This window comes from Adiantum capillus-veneris, chromosome 14 (genome assembly GCF_014529385.1).
Source record: "Adiantum capillus-veneris isolate H3 chromosome 14, ASM1452938v2, whole genome shotgun sequence".
Lineage (NCBI taxonomy): Eukaryota > Viridiplantae > Streptophyta > Polypodiopsida > Polypodiales > Pteridaceae > Adiantum > Adiantum capillus-veneris.
The window spans coordinates 90,911,710-90,921,198 of NC_140944.1; the positions used below are offsets into that span (position 1 = coordinate 90,911,710).

The 9,489-nt window shown below is 44.8% G+C and overlaps 1 pseudogene; it reads left to right on the top strand.

Annotated features, from left to right (window-relative positions):
• Positions 1-9,232, top strand: part of LOC147442752 (uncharacterized) — a 35,158-nt pseudogene extending 25,926 nt beyond the window's left edge.
• The last annotated feature ends 257 nt before the right edge of the window (positions 9,233-9,489 follow it).

Here is a 9,489-nt window from a genome sequence, read left to right on the forward strand (position 1 = left end):
GTGAAAGAGGTGCTAGGGGGGTTGTCAGCCATGCAAGCTCCTGATTGGGAGAAAGTTTTTTATGTAAATCCATCAGTAGGGGATGATGCCATTGGAGCCATGCTATTGCAAAAGGGGAAGGGCAGCCATTATATGAGGCCAGTGTATTGTGCAAGCCGAGTGAAGTTGGTAGCGGAGAGAAAGTTATCGGAAGTAGAGCTAGTGATGGCCAGTGTAATATTTGCTTGTCGACGATTTCATCATTACTTTTTACCACGGCCTTTTGTTTTCTTGACGAGTTATGCCTTTTTGCCACAGTTAATTAATGGTATTAACATGTCAAATGTGGTGAAGAAATGGGTAATTGAGCTGCAAGAGTTTGAGTTCTCTTTTCTAGTGGAAGATAGTACAAGGGCTACCATAGCTGATTTGTTGACCTACAAGGAGAATCCCCTTATTGTTAAGGAAGAGGTGGTGATAAAGGTAGTTGAAGAAGTGCCACAGATCAGCCATGCACATGTGTTGTTCTTTGATGGTTCATACAGAAAGAGCCACGATGCAGCTTCAGGGGGTATAGCACTTTATGATCCAGAGGGGAAGCTAGTATGCAAGAGAGGGTTCAAATTGGATGCGCATAGTAACAATGAGGCTGAATATGCTACATTGGAAGCCGGATTACACATTTGTTTGAAGCATGGGGTTCGAAGGTTGAGCATAAAAGGTGATGCCTTGTTAGTGGTGAAGCAAGTGCTGGGTATGTGGAAGAGCAAGAACACCTCATTGAAGGAAATGTGCTTCAGAATTAAAGGCCTGTTAAAAACGTTTGAAGCATGGAGCATCAAACACATTGAACGTGCTCTAAATGGAGAGGCACATGAAGCAGCTCAAGGCATGATTGGGGAGCTATTCGTGTTGAGGACCAATTTACCTCTTTATCATGGCCGGGAAAGTTTGGCTCAAGAAGAGGAGTTTTTGCTAACAGGAATCATTCCAAAGGAGATTCAAAAGTCTAAGAAGTATGGCTTTGTGCGTAGAGCATACAGGTACAAATTGATTGGTGATGTCTTATACATGAAAGGGGCTGATCTCGTGTTGAGACGTGTACCTTGGCGGGAGGAGCTTTACAGAGTGCTGGAAGAGAATCATGAAGGCGCATGTGGCGGCCATTTTGCTCTAAAGATCACCTTGCATAAGATTTTGCAAAAGGGGTATGTATGGCCTAGTTTGCACAAGGATGTTCACCATTGGTGTAGGTCTTGCAATAGGTGTCAAGCATTTGGGAAGAGAGTGTTGAAGCCAGAGCTACGAAAAACCATTATGGCGTTTGATGTGTTTGAAAAGTGGGGGATTGATGCAATAGGCCCGTTACCTATCACAAGCAGGGGCAAAAGCTATATCTTGACGGCAGTGGACTATCTCTCTAGATGGGCAGAGGCTATAGCAGTAAAACAGATCACTGCAAAGGATGTGGCAAAATTTGTGTATGATGAAATATGTTGCAAGTTTGGGGTGCCATTAGAGCTACTTTCAGATAAGGGGCCAGGATTTAGAGCTAAACTGGTAGACTTCTTATGCACAAAGATGAATATTAGGCACCAGCATACCACTCCTTATTACCCGCAGTGTAATGGCTTAAATGAAAGATTCAATGGTGAGTTGGTACAAATTCTTTCTAAAGTGATAGAGCACCAAGGAAAGAATTGGGATTTGGAATTGCCTAGTGCATTATGGGCTTACCGTACTTCGGTGAAGACAGGTACTGGGTTTACTCCATTTCATTTGGTGTATGGAAAGGAAGCACTATTGCCTGTGGAGGTAGAGTTGCCTGCGGTCAAGATGTTAGAGAAGTTGCTTGGGCCGCCTAGTGATGCATTCAAAGAGAGGCTCTTGCAGTTACAAGAGTTCCAGTTGGATAGGATGAGCGCATTGGAGCATTATGGGCAGATGCAGGATAAGGCTTTGGCAAAGATAAATGAAAAGGTCAAAAGTAAGGGTATCAAGAAACATGACTTGGTTTTGCGCTACAATAGAAAGCTGGACAACACCTTCCAAAAGAAGTTTCAAATTAAGTGGGAAGGCCCTTCCAAGGTAGTGGAGTGTTTTCCAAATGGCACATATCAGCTGGCTAACCTGGATGGTGTTCTACATAAGTCAAGGGTAAATGGGTTGCGTCTTAAATTGTATCATGCTAGATTAATGATGGTGGAGCAAGATGAGCTGTCTGTGGATCAAGCAGTGTTGGTGAGGGATGAGGAGACCTGTGATGCGGCGAGTCTCATATCTCTCTTTGCTGCTGCTGATCATGAATGATCTAGCAGGCTAGGGGATGGGCAAATTATGTCAGGAGTTTTTTGGAGCAAGGGATTGCGCATATGTACATATACATGCATGGTGCATCAAATAAAGGATTGCCCATTTTCCAGAGCCAGGTGGTTACGTGGGGCCCACATGTGTACAGGTAGGACACCATGTACATAGTGCATCGATTTTCATCGTTACTAGTACCATTGTGTTTTTCTACAATAAGGAGGAGTTGGTAGCGCGTAAAACTTCTCGAGGAAGCTATCCGCGGGCCGACGACGTGAGGTCAGCAGGTGCGTCAGATGGCATCTAGTGGCGTCAGGAGGGCGAACGAGGTCAATATTTGCACGCAGATGAGGACGGACACAACGTGGGTGTTTGCTTGTGAGAATTATGCAGAGAGGTCATCATGAGGACCTTTTCTTGGGGCCACTTCACGTGGTGGCGAGGTGCATTATTGGAAAAAAGCTGAGTGCCAGATGTGCGAATGATGCAAAAAGGTGACAACTATGCACTGCGAGGTCAGTTTTTGGCCTGTTCGGGGTCCGTTTGAGGTCATCTAAAAGGCCAAGGGTGCCCAACTAAAAAATCTAAGTGTGGGAACTGAAAAAACAGAGAGAAGACCAGAAAAAACGTGGAGAAGAGAGGAGGAACAGCCGCAGCTGTGTTTTTGCTCATTTTGGAGCCTGTTTTGGCCGTAAACTGCTCATCCGAGGTCGGATTTGAGCACTTTGACATTGTAGACTGGGGTTTTGGGCCGTTCCGGACGCGATGGCGCTGTCCATTTTGCCAAATTCCTCACTCATTTCCTGCTGTTTTTCTGTGTAAGTTTCTCCTATGAGCGAAGTTTCTTCTCCAATTTGTGATTGTATCTAGTATCTTTTACCCATATTGTGTGAGTTGTTTGCCCCATAAGTGTTGGCCCAAGCTCATTTGTATCTAAAAATCAGAAATTCTCCTCTTTTGAGCTGAGTTTTTTGGGTGTGTGTGTGTGTGTGTATGTCTGTGTGGACTGGGCAAGTGGATAGTCTCTTTCCTCTCACTCCAGAGGTGTGTTCCCTGTTTCGGCCAGGTGTGTTGTGTAAGCCGAGTGGTGCCCCATAGTGTGTGTGTGTATCTTCCCAAGAGTGTGTGTCGGGTCGTTATAGAGGCGCTGTGTGTGTTTTCATCCCGCTCACAGCGTACTAGGCTGGCACTATAAGTGTAGTCCAGATGTAGAATCCCTGGCAGAGATCCTCCGTGTCGGTCACCTAACGCGCCAGTGAGTAAATGCCGTAAGCGGCCAAGACCCATAGTGGATGCTAGCTCAAGGTGTAGAGCTCGACATCTCAACACTCCCCCTCGAGCTCTGCATGTCGCAGAGTCCAAGCATAGTCCGGAAACGTCGAAGCTTCTCAGCTCCGAGGGCCTTGGTAAAGATATCCGCTATCTGCTCCTCTGTGCTGACGTAGACCAAGTCAATGTCGCTCGCCAACACTTGCTCTCGAACGTAGTGGTAATGGACCTCTATGTGTTTGGTCCTGGCATGGAACACTGGGTTCCTAGCCAACTGCATGCTGCTGAGGCTGTCACAATGGATGAAAATCTGTTGGTTCACTTGCACTCCCAAGTCCTCAAGTAATGTGCGTAGCCAAGCTACCTCGCACGCCGCAACTGCTGCACCTCTGTACTCGGCCTCTGTTCTCGATAAAGCAATCGTAGGCTGCTTTTTGCTGCTCCAAGTAGCAGCAACACTCCCAAAAGAGAACATGAAGCCACTCGTAGATCTCCTATCAACAATGCTACCTGCCCAATCTGCATCTGTATACCCATACAATGCTAATGGTGCATCTGCTGCATAGAACAATGCGTAGTCAAGAGTACCTTGCACATACCTAAGTGTGCGTCGTACTCCATCCAAATGTGGCTTCCTCGGAAGCTGCATGAACTGAATCTCCAAGCCTACTGTGTAGCTCAACTCTGGCCTCGTGATAGTCAAGTAGATTAGACTACCCACAATCTTCCTGTACATGTTGACATCCTCAACAACATCACCCTTCTCTGCACTCAGATTTGCATTCACATCCAAGGGAATAGAAATTGGCTTACAATCAGCCATACCATACTTTGACAGCATGTCCAAAGCACCCTCTGGAGTCCTGATCACCTCAATGCCAAGAAAGTAGCGCAACTCGCCTAAATCTTTCATTTCAAACTCCTGTTTGAGAAGACCCTTCACATGGTCAATCTCCATAGCATTGTCACCAACAATAATAAGGTCATCTACATATATGGTAATGACCACAATCCCCACATCACTCTCACGTACATAGAGTGAATGATCAGCATGAGCTCTCCTAAAACCAATACTGACAAGATACTTGGCAATCCTGTCATACCATGCTCTAGAGCCCTGCTTCAAACCATACAAAGCTTTATGAAGTCTGCATACATAATCTGGGTAACTTGGATCGACATAACGAGGTGGCTGATCCATATACACTTCCTCTTGCAACTCACCATTCAAGAAGGCATTCTTTACATCCATTTGATGCATAATCCATCCTCTAGATGCAGCCACTGCTATGACAGCTCTCACAGTCGTCATCTTTGCCACTGGAGCAAAGGTCTCCTCATAGTCTATGCCATACGTCTGTGCATAACCCTTTGCGACCAACCTTGCCTTGTGACGCTCAATGTTACCATCAGCCTTATGCTTGGTTTTATACACCCATTTACAGCCAATAGCTTTCTTGCCACTTGGCAATGGCACCAACTCCCATGTGTCGTTTGCTTCCAATGCAGCCATCTCTTCATTCATTGCATCATCCCAATGCACATTTCCAACTGCATCCTCAAAACATGTGGGCTCCACATCCTCTATCACCTTAGACATGTAGGCTTGGTGATGCGCTAGATATCCATCATAAGTCAATTTTTGAATTGGATTTCTGACTCTATTAGATATGCGCGGTCCTGGGTCACTCGTTTGCCCTCTAGCATCTTCTTGTACTTTCCTTACACCAGGTGTCCTGACAGCCGGAATTCCAAATTCCTCATCAAGACTTTGTTCAGAACCATCTGAATCCATGTCTACATGTGAAAAACCTGATGATGCATCAGCCATAAAGGGAGGTTCATCAACCTTTTCCTTTCCTTTTTGTGATACATTGCCTGTACCTGTTGGTGGAGTAACCTGCGTACGTAGTCTACCATTCCATGGTTTCTCAACAGAGCCACGAGAAAAGGACTCTTGTGGTCCACTCAAAACCTGTGACTGTGGCCTCACATTTTGTACAACCACATCATCTTTTACATCAGCCCCAATAGTGGCATGTGCATTACTGTACCAGCTGCTCATCTCATCAAAGACTACATCTCTGCTCACTCGTAATTCTGGTGTAGTAGGATTGTAGCACCTGTACCCCTTTTGTTCAAGTGAATATCCCACAAGAATACATTTCTCTGCTTTAGGATCCAATTTCCTACGCAACTCATCTGGTACATGCACGTAAGCTATGCAGCCAAACACTTTCAAGTGTGCCAAATCAGGCTTTGTACCTGTAAACTTTTCCTCACGTGTTACATCATGCACCGCAGCTGTAGGTGTCCTGTTCATAATGTACACATCTGTATTTACGGCTTCAGCCCAGAAATGATGAGGCATGTTCTTCTCATTCATCAATGCACGTGCAACCTCTGCAATGTGCCTGTTTTTCCTTTTTGCGACCCCATTATGTTGTGGAGTATATCTGCATGTAAACTGCCTGCGTATACCATGCATTCGTAGAACATCTGAAAAATCATTGGAGAAGTCCTCTCCCCCTCCATCTGACCTCAATGTCTTGATTTGCATATCTGTCTCCTTCTCAATCATGACTTTGAAGTCTTGAAAGTGACCAAACACTTCACTTTTGTTACGCATGAAGTAGACCCATACTTTTCTTGTATGGTCATCAATGAAAGAGACATAATACCTGCAACCATGTATACTTGCAGTATCGGTTGGACCCCAAACATCTGTGTGCACCACCTCAAGTGGCTTTTTACATACATTGCGCTCATGTGGAAATGAGCCCTTTGACTGTTTTCCAAACTGGCATGCTGCACACACTTTATGCATACCATCCACCTTGAATTTGGGCAAACCTTTTACAATCTGTTTTGATTGCATGCTGCGCAATCTCTGCTCATTGACATGGCCAATGCGTTTGTGCCAAATGTCAACATAAGCCACAACACCTGTGCCCTGTGCAAATAATGCAGCTTTTACCTCAGGCATGTCTACATTCAGCGTAAACATTCTACCCACACATTTTCCCTCTGTGATCAGCTTACAGCCATTCTGGAAATCTTCTACATAACAGCCATTTGGATTGAAGCGAACCTACAAACCCTGCTCAACCATTTGTCCAACAGAAACAAGATTCTTTGTAATGTTTGGGACATGAAGTACATCTGCTAAGTACTTTGATTTCCCACTCTTCGTATTTAGAGGTATGTCCCCTACATGAGCAATGGGGTGAGCTGTGTCATCTCCTGTCTGCACATAGCCTGGCACATCTGGTTTGCGCATATCTCTAAACCACTCTCCACGAGACGTCATGTGATTAGAGGCACCTGAATCCACATACCAAACATCATCTTGGGTGGAATTCTCTGCAGTCATTGTATTCATTACATGCTGCATAACAAACATGCGCTCGTTTTTGCTGTCATCCGCATCTCTGCTAGTAGATGCATAGTTGCCCTGTTCTCTCTTTCCACTTGCTTTTCCCTTTGGACAGTCACGTGACATGTGACCTCTTTCACCACAACTCCAACATTCTCTGCAATCTGGAGTATGTTGCTGCCTGCTTGATCCTGCACCACGACCTCTTTGACTCCCCCTGCTTTGAGACTCGTTTCCCCTGCCACCTGTATTGTTTTGATTTGATTGACCTTCCAGAAATTGGCCCCTGCAACCCCTTGGGCCTCGACCACGACCTCTACCTCTACCTCTGTTGGAGTTAGAATAGAAGGGCTGTTCAGAATTATTTCTGCCATGAGAAGAAGATGTGTCAAGGTTCTTCTCCTCAAGAATAAGCATAGAAATCAAATCTTGGAACACGGGGATGTTGTCTCTTGTATTCATGGAAGACCTAAAATGTACATACTCATCTCCTAGACCATCCAAGCATGCACGGACAATGTCATCATCTTCCACTAAGACTTTAATAGATCTAAGATCCTCAATGATACTCTTGATCTTCAAGGAATAATCATTGATTGAGAGGTTGTTCCTCTTAACCTGATTTAGCTCCGACTTTAGTTGAAGCTTCTTAGCCTTGGTGTTCACCTCGAACACTCTGCCTAAGTTTCTCCATGCAATGGCGGGGGTTTCAACATCCTGTAGATAGCCCATCATGCCATCTCTGATGCTCATAGAAAGCCAATACATCACTTTGCTCTGGCCTTGTTGCCAGTCCCTCAAAGCTTTCCTTTGTTCTGCTGTAGCATTTGCCTCGGGAGTCTCTGGTTCCTTTTCATTGTCTCCTTCTACATAGTCCCAATAACCTTTTCCTTTTAGGAAATTTGTTATTCTGAACTTCCATGCAAGGTAGTTATTTTTCTCAAGCTTCTCAGTAAAAATCTGACTGAAACCTTTAGACATCTTGAAGCACTAAGACAAAATAGCTGCAATCTGCAAAAACCTGCAAATCTGTTGAACCTGCTATCGTGGTACCTGTAACGCTTTCTACACTCAACGAGTGTCCACAATCAAGCGTACATACAACCACTGTACTTGTACAGTAAATCTCTGTATACTGCACTTTGGAGACCTGTTCAGAAACTTGTGCGAAAAACCCCTAAAAGGGCATCTGCTCGTGGATTGCGAACGAAGGGATTGTGATGCTCTTGCTCTCTTAGCCTCTCTTGCCTACACCAAGCTCTGATACCATGTAAAGAATCACGATGCAAGAGAGCTACACAAGACAAGCACAAAGCACACAGAGATGGAAAGCTTCTTCTTCTTCTTCTTAGAAAAGAGAGTACAAAAATGACTAAGTGCTAAAGATGAAAAGTAGCACATATGTACATGCGGTCACTAAGTGTGAACTGGCTAGAAGCGTACTAGGCTATCACTATAAGTGTAGTCCAGCTGTAGAATCACTGGCAGAGATCCTCCGTGTCGGTCACCTAACGCGCCAGTGAGTAAATGCCGCAAGCGGCCAAGACCCGTAGTGGATGCCAGTTCAAGGTGTAGAGCTCGACATCTCAACAGTTAGTAGGGTCTTCTTCAAGTTCTATGGTGTTTCGAGATTGTTTGATGGGTGTTTGGCTCTAGAAAGCGTTGTAGGAAGTTTCCTCTTATGCACTCTTGAAGGCTGTGACTTAGACAACTGGTAGAGAGCTATGTAGGAATTAGTTAGGAGTCGGTCGAGTGTAGGTTGAAACCTTATGCTTGCTTCCACGGGCCCGCGGGTCGAGCTTCTTCCTTAGCTGACATTATATGTTAGGTGAGTTCTCGCTGTGCTGACGTCCGTCGTGGCGTATCCATCCAACATGGTCAACAAATTTATGATGAATTTGGTAGTGAGGTGCTTACCAATAAGGTGGATTTGGTTGCTGAATTTGGTCATGTATGCTCTGACATGGTGAGCTGGTTTGAGACCGATAGCAAGAGTAGTCAAAAGGGGCAGTTTAATGAATCTAAGGATGTGCCAGCACTTGAGGCTAAAATTAATACGATGTTACAAGAATTGCCAGATGTAAGCATCAGTCATCCCTAGGTGAAAAGTCTGTATATGAGGTGTATGCATATAATTCTCATGGTCATGAAGACAAATTGCAAACACAAAAATTCATTTTATGCAATAGTGTTGATGTTTATGAAATTGCACCTGCATCGCCGCTCTTTGAAGATTTTTTTCTTTCTTTGATTATGTGCGATCTGCCTACCTTTGTGTGGGATCCAGGTGGAACGTTATGAGAATCTGCTACTGTTCCTTATGAGCATGAATGCTCTAGCAGGCTAGAGGGGTTGGCAAACTATGTTTGGATTTTTTTGGTTTGATGTTTGCCAGCCCACGTATATATGGTGTGCTTGATTTTCCCACTTTTGCGTGTGCTAAGGCTGCTTGTACAATGCTAGGTAATGTTAGTCTCTGATGCGTTCTCTTGACTCTCATCATCAGAGGAACCATGGAGCCTCTCTTTGCTTCCCCCACCATCCTCATGCCTATAGAC